Genomic DNA, 19,941 nt, shown 5'->3' on the forward strand with positions numbered 1-19,941 from the left:
AGTAGAGGTAGAAGGACTGCTGAGAGTTTGAGGCCACCCTGAGACTACATAGTGAATTCCAGGTCAGCCTGAGCTACAGTGAGATCCTACCTCAAAATAATAATAACAATAATAATAATTCTTAAAGATTAAAAAAGTAGATAGATAATTCAGGGAGACCTGGCCAAATTGATATCCATTGTGTCAATTGTTATGATACAAACTGCAAGGAAGTAGATTACAAACTGCAAGGAAGACTTAAATCTAGCACTGAGGGTGGCCATTATGCCATCCTGAGAATGAAACCAATGCAGAAGAAAGCTTAAGGAAATGTCCTGAAGATGTATCAAGACCCTGAATGAAATCCAGTCACAATTGGCTTAAATCTCACATCATCATACTGGGAACCAAGCTTCTAACACTTGAATCTCTGAGCAACATGCTTAGACCACATCCAAACCATTGCACCTGGTTTATGTTGGATAGTTACCACAAAGTCAAAGGATAAGGATCAAATGGTATCTAAAAAAAACAAACAAACCCACAAACAGCAGCAACAAAAACACAGGTGTGGTGATATATGCCTTTAATTTCATCATTTAGAAGCAGAGATAGAAGGATCACTATGAGTTGGAGTCTACCTTGAGACTACACAGTCATAGTGAATTCCAGGTCAGCCTGGGCTAGAGTGAGACCCTGAAAAAAACAAAAATAAATAAATAAATAACAACAACAAGCAGGGCATGGTGGTGCACGCCTTTAATCTCAGCACTCAGGAAGCATTGGTAGAGTTTGTGTGTCAGAGGTGCCAGTTGGTAGATGATCATATTACAGCAATGTAGACCTATAGTGGGTCTATTTTGAAATCTGTTTAAGAAACCTGAAACTTTTTCCTTTCATTTGAAGACTTTATTTAGATTGCTTTGGGTAAACCCTTCTCAGTGTGAGCTCTCTTACAGCTTTTAAGCCTAGACCTCTCATTTTGCTAGAGTTGCCTAAGAGTTTTGAGTAATAGTGGTCTTAGATTCCTTTTTGTATTTTATTGTTTTGTTTTTCGAGGTAGGTTTCACTCTGGCCCAGGCTGACCTGGAATTAACTGTCAAGATTTTGAGGCCACCCTGAGACTACAGAGTGAATTTCAGGTCAGCCTGAGCTTGAGTGAGACCCTACCTCAAAAAAAAAAAAAAAAAAAAAATCTTAGTGGTTATTGGTATTTTTATTATTTTGGTTTTTCAAGGTGGGTCTCACTGTAGACCAGGCTGACCTGGAATTCACGATGTAGTTAGTCTCAGGGTGGCCTTGAACTCACAGTGATCCTACTACCTCCGCCTCCAGAGTGCTGGCATTAAAGGCGTGCACTACCATGTCCAGCTGGAAGAGCTATTTTAAAACTCCCCTGACTTGGTGTGGTATCTTATGCCTATAATTCCAGCACTCAGGAGGCGGAGGTAGGAGGATTCATAAATTCAAGGCCAACCTGGATTAGAGTAAATTCCAGGTCAGCCTGCCTGGGCTTCAGTGAGAAACCTCCCCTTAGTGTTAGGGAGACAGTTTCATTGGTAAAGCACTTGCTGGGAAAGTGAGTACCAGAGTTTAGATGGCGAGCACCCATGTAAAATGCTCGTTAGACTATCCAAATCCATGAGGTTTAGTAAGAAAGATGGAGAGCAATTGACTTCCACAAATACGTGCACACAAATGCATGCAGGCACACACACACATGCCCACAAGTGTGCGCATGCACACACACACACAAACCTGTATTTTAAAACTCCCTTACTTTGTGGGATATAAAATAGGCTATTCTTTGCTTTAACAGAAAAAATAAGAATCAGGCTGGAGGGGTGGCTTAATGGTTAAGGTGCTTGCCTATTAAGCCAAAGGACGCAAGTTCGATTCCCCAGGACCCATGTAAACCAGATGCACAAAGAGGCACATGCTTCTGGAGTTTGTTTGCAGTGGCTGAAGGCTCTGGTGCACCCATATTCTCTCTCATAAATAAAAAAAATTGCCGAGCATGGTAGCACATGCCTTTAATCCCAGCACTCGAGAGGTAGAGGTAGGAGGATCACCGTGAGTTCAAGGCCACCCTGAGACTACATAGTTAATTCCAGGTCAGCTTGGGCCAGAGTGAAACCCTACCTCGAAAAACAAAACAAATAAAATACAAAAAGGAATCTAAGACCACTATTACTCAAAACTCTTAGGCAACTCTAGCAAAATGAGAGGTCTAGGCTTAAAAGCTGTAAGAGAGCTCACACTGAGAAGGGTTTACCCAAAGCAATCTAAATAAAGTCTTCAAATGAAAGGAAAAAGTTTCAGGTTTCTTAAACAGATTTCAATAGACCCACTATAGGTCTACATGGCTGTAATGTGATCATCTACCAACTGGAACCTCTGACACACAGCAGGGTCCACAGAAACAGATTTTAGTAATTTCAAAACTAAGTATAATTAAGGAAAGACACTTATACCACTGCACCTTAGATTAACATGAACAATCAACTTAATTGATCGTTTTCTCTATAGATTAACTTTCCTAATCATGCTCTATTTAGCCCAATAAAAGTTTGCTAGAGCCAGGCATGGTGGTACATGCCCTGAATCCCAGCACTGGGGAGGCAGAGGTAGGAAGAGCACTGTGAATTCAAGACTGGTATGGGACTACAAAGTGATCAGCCTGTGCTAGACCCTACTCTGGGGAGGGGGGAGGGAAGGAACTAGCTTGAAAGGAATTTGGTCCAGTAGGAATAGACTTGGGGGGGGGTTATGATCAGGGTATATTGTGTGTATGTATGGAGGTTGTCAATAAAGTTTTTCAAGGGGGTCGGGTGTGGTGGTGCACACCTTTAATCTCAGCACTTGGGAGGCAGAGGTAGGAGGACTGCTGAGAGTTTGAGGCCACCCTGTGACTACATAGTGAATTCCAGGTCAGCCTGAGCTAGCATAGACCCTACCTCGAAAAACAAACAAACAAACAAACAAAAAAATGTCTTTCAAGGGCTGGAGATGGCTCAGCAGTGCTTGCAAAGTCAGATGGTCTGGGTTCAATTTCCAGTAACCATGTAAAGCCAGATGCACAAAGTATCACATACATTTGGAATTCATTTATAGTGACAGACCCTGGCATGCCCATATTTTCTCTCCTTCTCTTGGTCTCTCAAACAAGTATTTTTTAAAGTCAAAAAGAAGGGGGAAAAGGCTGGGTGTGATGGCACATACCTTTAATTCCAGCACTTGGGAGGCAGAGGCAGGAGGATCTCTGTGAGTCTGAGTCCACCCTGAGACTATACAGTGAAATCCAGGTCAGCCTGGGCTACAGCAAGACCCTACTTAAAAAAAAACAAAAACAGGGCTGGAGAGATGGCTTAGCGGTTAAGCACTTGCCTGTGAAGCCTAAGGACCTCAGTTCGAGGCTTGGTTCCCCAGGTCCCACGTTATCCAGATGCACAAGGGGGCGCACGCGTCTGGAGTTTGTTTGCAGAGGCTGGAAGCCCTGGCGCGCCCATTCTCTCTCCCTCTATCTGTCTTTCTCTCTGTGTCTGTCGCTCTCAAATAAATAAATAATTAAAAAAAAAAACAAAAGAAAGAAAGAAAACAATAAAGTGGGGGGCAGCGCTGGAGAGGGGGCTCAATGACCTAAATTTAATTCCCCAGTACCCATGTAAAGCCAGAAGCACAAAGTGGCACGTGTCTGGAGGAGTCCTCAGAACCCATGTAAAGTGAGATGCACAAGGTGGCACATGAATCTGGAGTTTGTTTGCAGTTCCTACAGGCCCTGGCATGCCCACTGTTTCTATTGCCTCTCTCTCTCTCTCAAATAAATAAAAATTTAAAAAGGGGGTGGGGAAGTCAGGTGTGGTGGCTCAATAATCCCAGCACTTGGGAGGCAGAAGTAGGAGAATCATTATGAGTTTGAGGCCATCCTAAGACTAAATAGCGAATTTCAGGTCAGCCTGGGCTAGACCTTATCTTGGAGGGGAAAAAAGGTTGGAGAGATGGTTAGCAGTTAAGGCGCTTGCCAGCAACTCATGCTCCAATCTCTCGGTCCCACATAAGCCTGCTGCATAGTGGCGAGAGCGCACAAGGGGGAGCATGCGCCTGCAGTTCATTTGCAATAACTGAAGGCCCTAGTGTGCCCATTTTCTCCCTCCCTCCCTCCCCCTCTCTCTCTCTCAAATAATTCTAAAAAGGAGGGGCTGGGGTGGGGAGCAAAACAAAAGAAGAAAGCCAGGTGTTCACATTGGAAACAATGTTATTGATAGTGCTGGAAGAGACCTAGTCACTGGCCTGACTCCATTTTACCCTCTCTGACTTTATCCTGCCTTTTTTTTTCTCTTCTGCAGTTATCTTGCATTCCAAAAACAAGACAATTCAATAACATCTTTATGACAAGGAACAAAAATTAACCTCAACATTGACCCCCCCCTCCATTTGTGACTGCTGCTCTCACAACGCATAACCCACAACCACATAGAGAATACCAGCAACCCCACTGAGGAGGGCCCTCTGCAGATTGGGGGCAGGGATGAAGGAAAGGATGGTACCAACACATGATGCTCCCATACCAAGTATGTCCATAATAATAATTAATTAGAGCCAGTTGTGGTGGCACATACTTTGAATCTCAGCACTTGGGAGGTAGAAGTAGGAGGAATGCCTTGAGTTCAAGGACACCCTGAGACTACATAGTGAATTCCAGGACAGCCTGAGCTAGAGTGAAACCCTATCTCCAAAAACAAAAATAATTAACCTAAAGCAACAATGAACTTGGCAGAAAAAGATCACTGCATGATGGGAAATGAGGCTGCACCATAAAAATAACAGCAACCATTCCATGGGAACCAGATTGTGCCCTCACATGATGTTAGTGACAATAATTTCTCCAGAACTACTTCAAAGAACCAGAATTGGGACATAGGCCAGACTACTGGCCTGACCAAGACTACCTGCTCTGTTAGCTATGCAAAACTATGCCTCTGCCTTTGTTTGGCTCTCCCACAAAATCTCATCTTGTCAGAAACTAAAGGCAGACCTGGGACTACAGAACCCCTTTGTTTGTTCTTCCCAATGTGGTCACATTGATTAAAGCTTTCTTCACCCCTCACCACTGCTGTCTCCAACTGGCATACTGAGCCAGGTGGCCAGGGCTAGTCCACTGGGATTCCTGGAGCAGGGCTTTTGCCATAAAGCTCTGGTGGTAACAGTCCCTTACAGTAAAGGACTGGATGCATTTTTTTTATATGAAGTTTACTTCCTTTCTTTTTTTTTTTTTTTGTTTTGTTTTCTGAGGTAGGGTCTCATGCTAGCTCTGGCTGACCTGGAATTCAGTCCGTAGTCTCAGGGTGGCCTCGAACTCAAAGAGATCCTCCTACCTCTGCCTCCCTAATGCTGGGATTAAAGGCATGCACCACCACACCCCGCTTCAAGTTTACTTTCAAAGCAGTACTCTCTGTTCTTCTTCTTCTTCTTTTTTTTTTTTTTTTTTTTGGGGGGGTTGTTTTTCGAGGTAGAGTCTTGCTCTAGCCCAGGCTGATCTGGAATTCACTATGGCGGCTCCAGGTGGCCTTGAACTCACAGCGCTCCTCCTACCTCTGCCTCCCGAGTGCTGGGATTAAAGGCGTGCGCCACCACACCCTGCTCTCTCTCTCTCTGCTCTTCTGAATCACTTGTCAAAATAATAGTGTTCAGTACTTGACCTGCTGAGTTGCTTTTGCTACTTAAAACAAAATACAATATATCATACCACATGGGTTTAGATTTTTTGTAGCCTATCTAGCTACCAGTAAAACTGAACAGTCAAATAGTAAGATGTTTTCCTTGTCTTTATTTCTCAAATCCCCTCTGTAGCACAGGACTAAAAAGGTAGTCCTTTCAGGTTTAGAGGAAGAAGACGGTTGAGTGGATCTCAAATTGTAAATGACTAATTAAGACATACTGAAAATCAATTACACCATGTTAACAATATCATGTACAAGAAAAGGGAGCACTTCACTCTAATCACTTTAAATTTAAGAAGCTGGAAATAAAGGATTCATAACCCATTTATCAAGTACTAAAAAATAATAGGTTATCAAGTATAATTTCCAAAAAGCATGCTACCACTTAATCATCCTCTAAATTTGTAAAATAGTTAATTTCATTTATATTAAGGGGAAAAACACTAATAAATTTCTTTTAATAACAAACTTTGGGAGGAGCAGAGGAAAATTTGGACAATTTACTGATAACAATTACACTGAATGAACTGAGTTAACATGACTTCAATTGTACCACTTTTTTTTTTTTTTGGTTTTTCGAGGTAGGGTCTCACTCTATCCCAGGCTGACCTGGAATTCACTATGGAGTCTCATGTTGGCCTTGAACTCAGGGCAATCCTCTTACCTCTGCCTCCCAAGTGCTGGGATTAAAGGCTTGTGCCACCCCGCCCAGCTAATTGTACCACATTTTATTAAGTCTAAAATGGCAGTGATTAATATTATCACTATATTGTATAACATTAGAGGGGGGGTTCTTTTTCTTTTTTTAATGGTTTTGTTATATTTGTTGAGTCAGTGTTTTACTACATAGCCCAGGCTGGACTTGGATTCACAATCCTCCTGCCGCAGCCTCCTAAGTGCTAGGATTAATTACATACCCATGCCTAGTTAAGGGTATCTACTAATGATAAAGAACAGGAACCAGAAGATGGAGAGATGGCTTAGTAGTTAAGGCACTTGCCTGCAAAGCCTAAGGACCCATGTTTGACTCTCTAGATCCCATGTAAGCCAGAAGCACAAAGGTGAGACAAGTGCAATGTCGCACATGCCCACTCGGTGGTGCAAGTGTCTGGAGTTCAGTTTCAGTGGCCAAGGCCCTGGCGCACAAATTCTCCCCCCACTCAAAATAAAATAAAATTAAAAAAGCATAGGTGCCAGGTGTGGTGGCACATACCTTTAATCCTAGCACTCAAGAGGCAGAGATAGGAGGATCTCTGTGAGTTCAAGGCTAGCCTGGAAGTAGAGTGAGTTCCAGGCCTGAATATATGGCATGGGACCTGATTTTTCCTCATCTCTTTTTTTCCCTGAAGGAGCTCTCCTTCCCATAAAAGCTCCAATCAGAATCACCAGGTGGATTCTTCTTCCAATCTCTGTGGACTTCCTTCTGCCTTACAGTTCTGCCTTCTTTCCTTCTCTTAAGCTCTGTAATAAGACCTTTCAAAACTTCACCCTCTACAGTCTGCAGGCTTCATTCATTAAATTCATAAGACAACAACCTGTAAGTTTGATGTGATCGTGACCATATAGCACCCTAACTCCTGGGTTACAGCCCAACCAAGAGCAGAGAAAGGCTCCATTGTTCTCAAAGTCACCCCAAATTCCCATATCACTAATCTATATAACAATGCTTTTTTGGGGGGGGGTGGAGGGGTGGTTTCAAGGTAGGATCTCACTCTAGTCCCGGGCTGACCAGGAATTCACTCTCTAGTCCCATAGCAATCCTACCTCTGCCTGCCAACTGCTGGGATTATAGGCGTGAACTGCTACATCCAACAACAGTGCTTACTTATATTGTCCCATCTTCAAGGAAAGTAAAATAAAGCAAAATGAGTTTTAGAACCTAGAAAATACTGGAACTTTAATTATATTCCAATATTGTCGGGAGCCACAGCTGATCTTTGACCTTGGAAGCTAGGGTGATCTCTAATCTCCTAATCTCTTGATTTTAAAGCATTGTTTAGTATACAGCCTAGATAGAGTAAGCACCTGATCCTAAAGCATTGTTTAGTATACAGCCTAGACAGAGTGGGCATCTGATAGAGGGATTAACATATGACCCTGCTGAAACTGACCTTAGGTAATGTAAATATTGTCAAAAAAAAAAAAAAAAAGTTCTATCTTCTATATATAAGCCATGTCTGCCTGAATAAATCTAGAGGCCTTGACAAACACCTAGCATGGTCTCCTCCTTGTGTCTGTTTGCCTTCTCCCATTCAGGTTAACTTCCCCTCGGGTCCTTGTCCAACTCCCCACTAGCCAGGGCAAATATGTTAGAGCAAAACAAAAACAATGCAAAGATAAAACAATCTTAAACACTAAGAATCTATCTATATCTACTCTATTACAATGTAACATCAGTACACCAACACAATTCCTAATCTGAGATAATAAAAGCCTTTTAGCAAATACACAGATAACTAATAAAATGAAAGAGGCCCAAGAGAACTGAATCTTGAGATTAAAAAGCCACTGCTCTGTTGAAAATGATGAAAAGTGTAATGAGCAAGAGTTGACTCAGAACAGCTGGTCTTTTAGCATAGGAAGAGTTCTCTTCAGACCTACACAAAAAAGGTGCAGTGTACTATTACAAGCCATCCCACCTGCTACACTAACAACTTCTGCTTCTACTAGACAACATCTATATTTGGGAAATTCTAAGTATAGTAAAAGAAAAAAATCATATGATCAAAAGTGACAAAAAGCTGGGCACGGTAGTGCACATCTTTAATCCCAGCACCCAGAGGCAGATGTATGAGGACCCACGACAGCCTGAGGCTACAAAGTGAATTCTACATCAGCCTGGCTAGAGTGAGACCCTACCTTAAACAGCACCTCTCCCTCGCCCCCTCCCAAAAAAAGGTGACAGTCAGGCTTGGTAGCACATGCCTTTAATCCAAACACTCAGGAAAGGCAGAGGTAGGAGGATCACTGAGAGTTCAAGGTCAGCCTGGGCTAGAGTGAGACCAAACCTCAAAAAAAAAAAACCCACAACTGTGACTGAGGGGAAAAGTGCACTTAATTTACATAAGAGAGTGAGTTGAAAGCGAACATTCTACCAGTGTCTGGAGTTCTTTTCCCCCTTTCCTAGACTTAGAGATAGACTGAAGCATCTGTGTCAACTGCAAGTCTTGTCTCTCTCATTGAACACAAGCTATTTTTAAGGCGCCAATATATTAAAACTGCTATTTTAAATACTCAAATACCTTCATGCATTTTGCTGTCCATGTAGCATGTTTTTCTAATTTTTAATTTTTTTTGAGGTAGGGTCTCGCTCTAGCCCAGGCTGACCTGGAATTCACTACACAGTCTCTCCTGCCTCTGTCTCCTGAGTGCTGGGATTAAAGGTGTGCACTACCATGCCTAACCAAGTAATATATTTTTCAAAGTCCATTTGTAAAAATCTTTAGAGAGTTTCTTTTGACCCTTAAATTTAGAAGACTTCCCTCTTTGAAATGTTTTCCTGCTACATCTCATCATTTGCGAAATTTGCTAAAGACTTACATTAACCAGAGTTTAAACTACTAGCATCCCCAGCAAACAGTCATGTTTTGACACAACTTTCCGAGTAAAAGACCGGCAAATTTCAGAAAACAAGCTGACTTCAGAACTCTTCAAAAGGTCCTGGTCTATTAATTTTTGCACATCCCAAGAGCCCACCATGGGTCCTCAACCAAGTTAATCTTACCTGGCAGTTCTTGGCCAGGTGCAGTAGACATGTGAGACTTTCCAACTTTGCTGAGATTTCCAGAAGGGTTAAAGCAAATTGTGAAAGGTCTTCCTTGACTTAGAACTTTTCTCTAAAATCCCCTTTTCCCATCTGCTCTTTTCCCTCTCCACTTGTTTCGGTCTCTGCCAACTACCAGACTTTTTAGCAAATTAAAGGAAAATCTCCAGACAATGAAGTGCCCAGTTCACCTTTGAAAAGTTACCCAAGGCACAACATTTCATACAATAAATCAACATAACTAAGACACTGTATTCTCTTCAACTGCTAAAAGTCCAAATGTCTGTCTAAAAGCTCCTAAGTATATTTTGGCTTTTTTTTTTTTTTTTTTTTTTTTTTGAGATAGGGTTTCACTCTGGCCCAGGCTGACTTGAATTGAAATTCAATCTGTAGTCTCAGGGTGGCCTTGAACTCAGGCCTCTGCCTCCCAACTGCTGGGATTAAAGACCTGTGTGCGTCACCACGCCCAGCTATTTTGGAAATATTTTTCTTCCCCCCTCCCCTCCAAGGTAGGGTCTCACTCTGGTCCAGGCTGACCTGGAATTCACTTTGCAGTAGCAGGGTGGCCTTGAACTCACAGCGATACTCCTATCTCTGCCTCCCAGGTGCTGGGATTAAAGGCGTGCGCCACCACGACCGGCTCAAAAGCCAAATTTTAAACACTTCATATGGAAGAAAAAATATCTTAGGTAAAGATACAGCAAGGTCTTTCTTGTTTAGTAATGTGCATGGACCTGGTTTATTTGAATTAATAGAAGAAACTTTAGCTTCAAGAATTAAAAACATTCGAGCTGGATGTGGTGGGGCAGAGCATCGCTGTGAGTTCGAGGCCACCCTGCTACTGCAAAGTGAATTCCAGGTCAGCCTGGACCCGAGTGAGACCCTGCCTTGAAAAACCAAAAAAAGTAAAATAGAACAAAATAATAAAATCTGGCTTTTTATTCAGAATTTGCTTTTCCAGGGTTCTCCACTATGCCAGGATGCCGGGACTGGCAGTAGTAAATGGCATTTCAGGAAATGAAAACCCAACCTACAACCCCTCCCGCCACTCCGTAACCCACTGCCTCGCACTGGTGTTTAGGTGCCCGGCTGCAGAAGACGGGAAGGGCCGTCTCCTACTACCGCATGCTCCCTGCACGAAGTGGGCACCCGCTAAATGCCTACTGCACTTTGGGCTAACAAGTTGGGGCATTCCGAAACAGACTCCGCCCCTCCAGTCGGCCGCCGCCGGCCTGTCGGGCTCGGAGGAAACGAAACCTCGTCGCTTAGCAAGACCCAGGACGAGGGCAGCAGAGCCTCCACTCGCGCCTCCGGGCCGCGGACGCGGAGGCCTGGCCCGCACCGCCCTGCCGGCCAGCCCGTCCCCGCCGGGGGACCTGCCCCTGCCCCGCCCGGCACACAGACAGCCTGGCGTCGGGACACGGGGGACGCCTGCGCAGAAGAACCCGTCTCCCAGCCGCCTGGCCCCGGGCAGGCGAAGGGTAACAATACCCGCTCAGACAGCCTGCCGGGATGGGCGAGGGGCACCGGCACGCGCCCGTCCGCCCGCCCGCGAGCTCTACCGCGTGCACGTGAGCGCGCCGCGCGCACCACCACCACCACCACCACCTCTCCATCCGACCGGCGCGTCTCACCTGAGCCGGGCTCCGCCCCCCTGCTCCTCGCCGGAGGAGGCGGTGACCCTTCTCGGAGCCGAGCCGACCCAGCGGAAGGAGGCGGGAACGTCCACCCCGGCTTCTCCGCGACGCGACTTCCTCCCCTCTCCGCCCGCCCCACCCCCGAGCCCTCCCCTCCTCTCCGTCCCTCAGCGCCTTCCAAGCCCGTTCGCGCGGTTCTCCGCGAACCCGGCGACGGCCCTCAGTAGACGGATGTGACGCAATGCAACTTCGTCTACCTCGGCCCCGCTCCCCCTCCCCCGCCGCCGGCCGCTTCATTTCCCCGCCCACAAGCCGCCCGCCGGCCAATCACGTCACTGAAGGGCGGGGCCAGAACGGGAGAGCGGCCCGCCACGCCCACGGAACCTGCAAGACCCTGGAAAACGAACCAATCCCCTGTCCCAGGAGCCTGGCTGTGTTTACTACGGAACGAATCCGTGAGCTCTGGGGCCAATCACCGCTTGCCCTGCAACGCGTCAGCCTGTTATCAAATACCTTTTAAGGCGGGATCTGTCACTAACCAACTGTAGCTTTAGACTGTCGAGAAGTGACTTTGCCACACCCAATCAAAGTCCGCCGACGTAAAGGAAGGCAGGATTTTGCATCCAGTTGCTCCAATCACAATCACGACTGCTTGGGTTCTGTAGCGTGGGGATGCTCCTCCATTGGTTGGTCCGGAAGGGTTTCTGAACGGTCGCGACGCCTCCCTGGGGTGACCCAGGCTCCTGGTCTGTAGTGAAGTCCCCGTCGCTGAGTGCACGCAGACACGCAGGCGTTCGGTTGGATGTAATTCCAAACCGGTAGATATGGGAAAACATAAAAATGAAATTCCCAGAAGTCGTTTGAGTTAAGTCAAAATCCAGATTCAGAACTCTGGGCTGGAGGGATGGTTTAGCGGTTAAAGGTGCTTGTTTGCCTGCAAACCTTAAGGACCCAGGTTCGATTTCCCAGGACCCTCGTAAGCCAGATGAACCAGAGGGCAAGCGTATGGCGGTAACTTCTGGGATGACTCAAAAGAAGGGTAGGACTCCTTACAGTGCGCTCTTACACAAAATGGACTGGGTATCCATGACCTCACAGTGCCTGGCACTCCCTACACCAGGCCATCATAATAGGAGATGATGATGACATCAAAATAAAAGAGACTGGTGGAGAGGGGAAGGGAATATCATAGAAAGTGGACTTGTGAAGGTGAAAGTGGAGAGAGGGAATTATAGTTTACTGTCTATAATTAAGGAAGTTGACAATAATAAGAAAAATCTTAAGCCCAGCACTCAGGAGGCAGAGGTAGGAGGATCGCCATGAGTTTGAGGCCACCCTGAGACTACACAGTGAATTCCAGGCCAGCCAGGGCAAGAGCGAGATCCTACTTCAAAAGACCAAAAAAAGTTTTCAAGCTTTATCTTGCCTTAGTTAATCACTAGTCATCTGTGGGCCAAGCAAGAAATGCTTTGTAGCAAAAGCAACTTCTAGATCCTACTTACAGTGCCATATGAATAAACACAAATCAGCAGATCAAGGCAGAGGGCCCAGAAATAAATGTAGGAGAATGCATCGAGGCATGGTGGTGCATGCCTGTACTCCTAGCTCCTCTCGAGGTCAGCCTGGGAGGTCAATATAGCACGACCCTGTCTTTTATATGAAAAAGAAGGAAGTAGGGGTGTAGTTCACTGGTAGAACACATTCCTGAGGCCCTAGATTTAATCCCCAACACTGCAGTGGAAGATGATAGATTATAGATAGATGGATGAAAGATGGATGAGTGTGTGTGATGGAATACATCCATCAATACATACATACATACATACATATACATATATCTATATATACACATACACACATACATATACACATATACATATGTATGCACACACACACATACATGTCATATATGACAGGGCGGGCAGTTAAATCTAGGGGGAACAGGTTAAAATTTTTATTTACCGGGCAGGAGAAATGGCTTAGTGGTTAAGGTGTTTGCCTGCAAAGCCAAAGGATCTTGGCTCGATTCTCCAGGACCCACACAAGCCAAGTGCACAGGGGGCACATGCATCTGGAGTTCGTTTGCAGTGGCTGAAGGCCCTGGCATGCCCTCTCTCTCTCTCTTCCTCTTCCTCTAATAAATAAATAAAATGTTTAAAAGTATTTTTTTAGAGAGAGAGAGATTTGGTGTACCAGGACCTCAGCCACTGAAATCAAACTCCAGACTCTTGCACCATCTAGTACACATGTGCTACCTTATGCTTGCTTCAGCTTTGTGCAGCTGGCTTACATAGGATCTTGAGAGTCAAACATGGGTCCTAGGCTTTGCAGGCAAGTGCCTTAATTGCTAATCCATCACTACAGCCCCCAATTTTTTTTTTCAAGGTAGGGTCTCACTCTAGCTCAGGCTGACCTGAAACTCACTCTGGCATCCATGCTGGCATTGAACTCACAGCAATCTTCCTACCTCTGCACCCCAGTGTTGGGATTAAAGGCGTTTGCCACCACACCTGGCCAGGTAAAAAATTTTTTGTCTTCAATTTTTTTAATTTAATTTTTTAAATTACCTTCTGTACTTACAGCCAATAAGCCATGATATTTTCCTCCCCTCCCCCATTTTCCCTTTCACAACTCTGCTCTCCATCATATCCCCTGCCTCTCTCCATTAGTCTCTTTTATTCTGATGCCATCTTTTTCTCCTGTTATGAGAGTCTTGTGAAGGTATTGCTAGCCACTGCGAGGTCATAGATATCGAGGCCAATTTCTGCCTGGACAATTGCATTGTAAGGAGTGGTACCCTTCCTTTGGCTGTTACATTCTTTCCACCACCTCTTCCAAAATGGACCCTGAGTCTTGGAGGGTGTGATAGAGATGTTTCAGTGCTGAGCACTCCTCCATCACTACTTCTCAGCATTATGTTGCCTATTGAGTCATCCCAGTGGTCACCACCATCTGAAAAGAGAAGCTTCTCTAACCAAATGTGAGAGTAGCATTAATATATGAATATGAATATTACATGTAGTACTTTCAGGGCAGTTTGGTGAGAATAATATATGCATTTAGCCAGACAAAAGCAGGCTTTATACCCCTAAGGCACATGACCTCCCCTGCCATAGGGTTTGACTAAGTTTTCAGTACCAGGCATGTATTCCCTCACATAGGGCAGGCCTCCAGTCCAATGAGAGAGCAGTTGGTTTCTCCCAGAGCAGACATGCCACTATTGCACCCGTTTGGTCATTTGGCCTGTCTGGTCAAAGTTCAGGCTTTCAGTGTCCACTGTTTTCACTGCTGATAATTTCTGTCTCCTATAGAGCTGCATGTAGTGCAGCTTATTCCAGCTTTCAGTTGGCTGGTCTACAGGGACAAGGTTTTCAGCTCAGCCCCAGCTTGATTTCTCAGTGACCTTGCTGCACAGGCATGTGAAGTCTTCAACGATAGGGTCTTAACATCTGTTACTCATGGGGAACCAAAGGCCTTGGCAATAGCCTATAATGTTCTGGAGGCAACAGGAACCTCCCTAGCCAAAACTCACTGGTAGGTATCCCATCCATGGCGCTGAAAATTTTCTAGTAGTAATATATGGCTTCTGGGTATGCCATTATCCAAAGAAGTAGACTTTCATATGTCTTATTCAGAAAATCTTGAATTTTGATTGCCACCCTCTACCCTACTCTTTTCAATCTTTTTCCCTGGCCTCACTTAGGCCATCCCACTCCCTGTAATCTGCTCTTCTACTTACACATATACAGTACCACCCCCTAAAGTCCTTTCTTTTCCTCCCTCCCTTATAGCCTGTTTCCAGCTTACTGGCCTCTGCTACCAATCTTTTGGTCCCAGCTCACACACAAGTCTAAACATTTGTAGCCAGGATCCACATATGAGAGAGAACATGTGATGTTTGGCTTTCTGTGCCTGGGTTACCTCACTTAGATTAATCTTTTCTAGATCCATCCATTTCCCAGCAAATTTCATTTTTCTTTACTGCTGAATAGAACTCCATTGTGTAAATGTACTGCATCTTTATTATCTATTCATCTGGTGAGGGTCATCTAGGCTGGTTCCATTTTCTAGCTATTGTGAATAGAGCAGCAATAAACATGGTTGTACAAGTATCTCTAAGGTAGTGAGAAGAGTCATTAGGATATATGCCTCAGAGTGCTATAGTGGATCATATGGTAAATCTATTTTTAGCTGTCTCAAGAACCTCCACACTTATTCCACAGTGGCCAAACCAGATTACATTCCCAGCAACAGTGTAGAAGAGTTTCCCTTTTTATGCATCTTTGCCAACATTTATTGTCATTTGTTTTCTTAATGGTAGCCATTCTGACAGGAGTGAGATGGAATTTCAAGGTAGTTTTAATTTGAATTTTCCTGATGGCTAATGATGTAGAACACTTTTAGATGTTTCTAAGCCATCTGTATTTCTTCCACTGAGAACTCTCTAAGTTTTTTAAAAAATATATTCATGGGGCTGGAGGAATGGCTTAGCAGTTAAAGCATTTGCCTGCAAAGCCAAAGGACCCAGGTTCGATTCCCCAGGACCCATGTTAGGTAGATGCACAAGGTGGCACATGAGTCTGGCATTCATTTGCAGCGGCTGGAGGCCCTGGCGTACTTGTTCTCTTTCTCTCTCTCCCCCTTTCACTCTGTCGAATAAGTAAATAAAAATTATATATATATATATATATATATATATATATATATATATATAATTTATGTGCAAGCAAAGAGAGATAGAGAGAAAAGAGTCATGGAGAGAATGAGCCTCAAGCCACTGCAAACAAACTCCTTGCATGAGCCACTGTGCATCTGGTTTTAGCTGGGAACTTGGGAATCAATCTCAAGTTATTAGGCTTTGCAGGCAAGCACCTTAACTGCTAACCTATCTCTCCAGCCCTTTTATTTAAAGGTATTTATTTATTTATTTACATGGAGGGGGAGAGAACAGGCATGCCAGGGCCTCCAGCCACTGCAAACAAACTCCAGATACATGCTCTACTTTATATAGCTGGCTTTATGTGGATACTGGGGAATTGAACCTGGGTTGTTAGGGTTTGTAGGCAAGTGCCTTAACCATTGAGCAATCTCTTCAGCTCTTAGACATTTTTTTAAAATTTTTATTTACTTATTTATTTGAGAGCGACAGACTCAGAGAGAAAGACAGATAGAGGGAGAGAGAGAATGGGCACGCCAGGGCTTCCAGCCACTGCAAGCGAACTCCAGACGCGTGCGCCCCCTTGTGCATCTGGCTAACGTGGGACCTGGGGAACCGAGCCTCGAACCGGGGTCCTTAGGCTTCCCAGGCAAGCGCTTAACCGCTAAGCCATCTCTCCAGCCCAGACATTTTTTTTTTTTTGAGGCAGGAGTTCTCCAGCTCAGGCTTGCCTTGAACTCATAGTAATCCTTCTATCTCAGCTTCCTAAGTACTGGGATTAAAGGAGTGGGCCACCACACCTGGCTAGACTTTTTAAATTTTTTTTTATTTTTCTAGGTAGCGTCTCACTCTAGCCCAGAATGACCTGGAATTCACTCTGTAGTCTCAGGTTGGCCTCAAACAGTGCTCTTTCTACCTCCTAAGTGCTAGGATTAAAGTTGTGTGCTACCATGCCTGGCCTAGTCTTTAACAATTTTTTTTATATATTTTTTTGTGTGTGTATTTTTATTTATTTTTTGGGGGAGTGAGAGAAAGAGGCCAAGACAGAGTGGGTGGGGAGAGGGAGGGAGGGAGAGAATGGGCGCGCCAGGGCCTCCAGCCACTGCAAACGAACTCCAGACGCGTGCACCCCCTTGTGCATCTGGCTAACGTGGGTCCTGGGGAATCGAGCCTCAAACCGGGGTTCTTAGGCTTCCCAGGCGAGCGCTTAACCGCTAAGCCATCTCTCCAGCCCCCAGACTTTAACAATGTTTTAAAACTTATTTGCTTATTTAAGATGGTGGGGGTTCAGGATAGAATGGGTACACCAGGGCCACTAGCCACTGCAGACATACATGCCACCTTGTACATTGGCTTGATGTGGGGAATAGGGAATTGAACCTGGGCCTGTAGGCTTTGCCAGCAACTGGGCAAATGCCTTAAGCACTAAGCCATCTCTCTAGCCCTACATTTTTTTCTTAATGGGCCCCAGCTGGTGGCACATAAGAAGCCAGGCGTAAGGAAGTAGTAGAATTGCTGCAAATTCGTGGTCAGCCTGGTTTACATAGTAAAACCCAATCTCATAAACAAAAACAGGGGGCTGGAGAGATAGCTCAGAAGTTAAGGTGCTTGCCTGCAAATCCTAATGACCTGGGTTCTTTTCCCCAGAATGTACTTAAAGCCAGATTCGCAAAGTAGCACATGCTTCTGGATTTCATTTGCAGGGGCTGGAGGCCCTGGTGCATCCATTCTGTCTCTCCTCCCTCCCTCCCTCTCCCTCTGTCTCTCTCTCTCTCTCTTTCTCTACTTGAAAATAAATAAATGAAAAGAATTAGTATTTAAAAAAACAGGGCTGGAGAGATGGCTTAGCAGTTAAGGAGCTTGCCTACAAAGCCAAAGAACCCAGGTTTTATTCCCTAGGACCTATGTAAGCAAAGTGTTCAAGGTGGCACATGCATCTGGAGCTCGTTTGCAGTTGCTGGATGCCCTGGCACGCCCATTCTCTCTTTCTTCCTCTCTCTCTATCTCTCTCTCCCTCTGCCCCTTTCTCTTTCAAATAAATAAATAAAAATATTACAAAAACAAAGACAAAGCTGGGCATGGTGGTGCATGCCTTTAATCCCAGAATTTGAGAGGCAGAGGTAGGATCACCATGAGTTCGAGGCCACCCTGAGAATACATTGTGAATTCCAGGTCAACCTGGACTAGAGTGAGACCCTACCTTGGAAAACCAAAAAAAAAAAAAAAAAAAGAAAAAGAAAAAGACAAATACAAAACAAAATAAACAGGGGCTGGAGAGATGGCTTACCAGTGCTTGCCTGCAAAACCTAAGGACCCAGGTTTGATTCCCTAGGACCCACATAATCCAGAAGTGCAAGGTGGCACATGCATCCGGAGTTGGTTTGCAGTGGCTGGAGGCCCTGGGGAATCCATTCTCTCCTTACGTCCCTTTCTCTCTCTCTGGGAGACAGAGGTGCAGCAAAGGAAGAAAAGATTTGATGAAAGAGGGTTCTGGATACTGGGTAAATCATGGCAAAGCTGGAACCAGCGATACCCTGAAACACCAGCAGATGGAGATATTACCGTGGGAGAGGAGAACTTTGTTGCACTAAACACCCATCCTCATCTTAAAACTCAAATTTCCCTTCTCTGAAAAATGATGCTGAGAGATGGCTTAGTGGTTAAGGTGTTTGCCTGCAAAGCCAAAGGATCCTGGTTCAATTCTCCAGGACCCACATAAGCCAGATGCACAAGGGGGCACGTGGATCTGAAGTTCTTTTGCAGCGGTTGGAGGCCCTAGTGTGCCCATTCTCTCTCTCTCTCTCTCCCTTCCTCTCTCAAATAAATAAATAAAATATATTTTAAAAAAGTAATGCTGAAAGGGAATACCAGGTGTGTCTGAATTTACAAATGAAATTTAGAAGTAGGCTTTTTATGGTTTTTCCTGTTTTAAAAATTTTTTTAAATATTTTATTTATTTTTCATCCATTTAATTCAAAAGGGAACACTAGATTCTTGCCTTTAAAATATGGCTGAATAAATCTCCCTTGAGCAGGATTTGGTGTTGCATACTTTTAATCCCAGCATTTGGGAGGATGATGTAGGAGGATGCTATGAACTCAAGGTCACACTGAGACTATATAATGAATTCCAGGTCAGCCTGGGCTAGAGTGAGACCCCCTCTACCTCAATCCCACCCCACGCCCCCATAACAAAAAAGTCCCTTGATGGCTCAGTGGTTAAAGGCACTTGCTTGCACCCCAGTACCCATGCAAAACCAGACCCACAAAGTGGTGCATGAATCTGGAGTTTGTCTGCAACAGTCAGAAGCCTTGATATGTCCATATATTCTCTCTCTCAAATCAATAAAAATATTTTAGCTGCCGGGTGTGGTGACGTATACCTTTAATCCCAGTATTTGGGAAGCAGAGGTAGGCAGGTCGCCATGAGTTCGAGGCCATCCTGAGACTACATAGTGAATTACAGGTCAGCCTGAGATAGAGTGAGACCCTACCTTGGAAAAAGAAAAAAAGATAAATAAATAAAATATTTTGAAAAAAGCCGAGTGTGGTGGCACACATCTTTAATCCCAACACTTTGGGAGGCAGAAGTAGGAGGATTGCCGTGAGTTCGAGGCCACCCTGAGACTACATAGTAAATTCCAGGTCAGCCTGAACTAGAGTGAGACCCCACCTCTGAAAACAAAAAAATTGAAAAGGTTCTCTCTGCCAGGTGTGGTGATGCACACCTTTAAACCCAGCACTCAGGAGGCAGAGGTAGGAGGATTGCCATGATTTTAAGGCCCTGAGACTACATAGTGAATTCCAGGTCAGCATGGGCTACATTGAGACTCTACCTCAGATTAAAAAAATAAAAAGATAAAGATATATTTTGACAAGGCTCCCTCCATCTTGCCCCAGTCCAGCTATATATTCATATGTGTATGTGTGCATGATGTGTATGTATGTATTTCAAACCACAATTTAAAACACAAATAATTAAACAATGTTGGGATATACTATAATCCCGCCCCCCCCCCCCAGCTGTCCTCCCTCACCCCCATCTCTATCTTTTGAATTCTTGCCTCTGGTAATTCTGGGGATCTTCACTATGAACAGCTCTATGGCACTGTACATTCTTTCCCTCAACAACAAAGCAGGCAATCTTGATGCCTTTCCGAGATGACTCTGCTTTCTCATTCAAACA

At 44.7% G+C, this 19,941-nt stretch overlaps 1 protein-coding gene across 2 annotated transcripts in view; it reads right to left on the reverse strand.

The window, feature by feature from the left end:
- The window catches only part of Zbtb5 (zinc finger and BTB domain containing 5), a 29,333-nt gene extending 18,125 nt beyond the window's left edge, over positions 1 to 11,208 (reverse strand). Inside the window, exon 1 of one of the 2 annotated variants that reach the window (XM_004658311.2) lies at positions 11,097 to 11,208. The gene's annotated coding sequence lies outside the window, so the exon portion shown is untranslated. Of the gene's footprint in view, positions 1 to 9,423; positions 9,764 to 11,096 lie in introns of those variants that run through there. The other variant, XM_045149167.1, reaches the window with a different exon arrangement.
- Positions 11,209 to 19,941: the final 8,733 nt, after the last annotated feature.

This window comes from Jaculus jaculus, chromosome 1, assembly GCF_020740685.1.
Source record: "Jaculus jaculus isolate mJacJac1 chromosome 1, mJacJac1.mat.Y.cur, whole genome shotgun sequence".
Lineage (NCBI taxonomy): Eukaryota > Metazoa > Chordata > Mammalia > Rodentia > Dipodidae > Jaculus > Jaculus jaculus.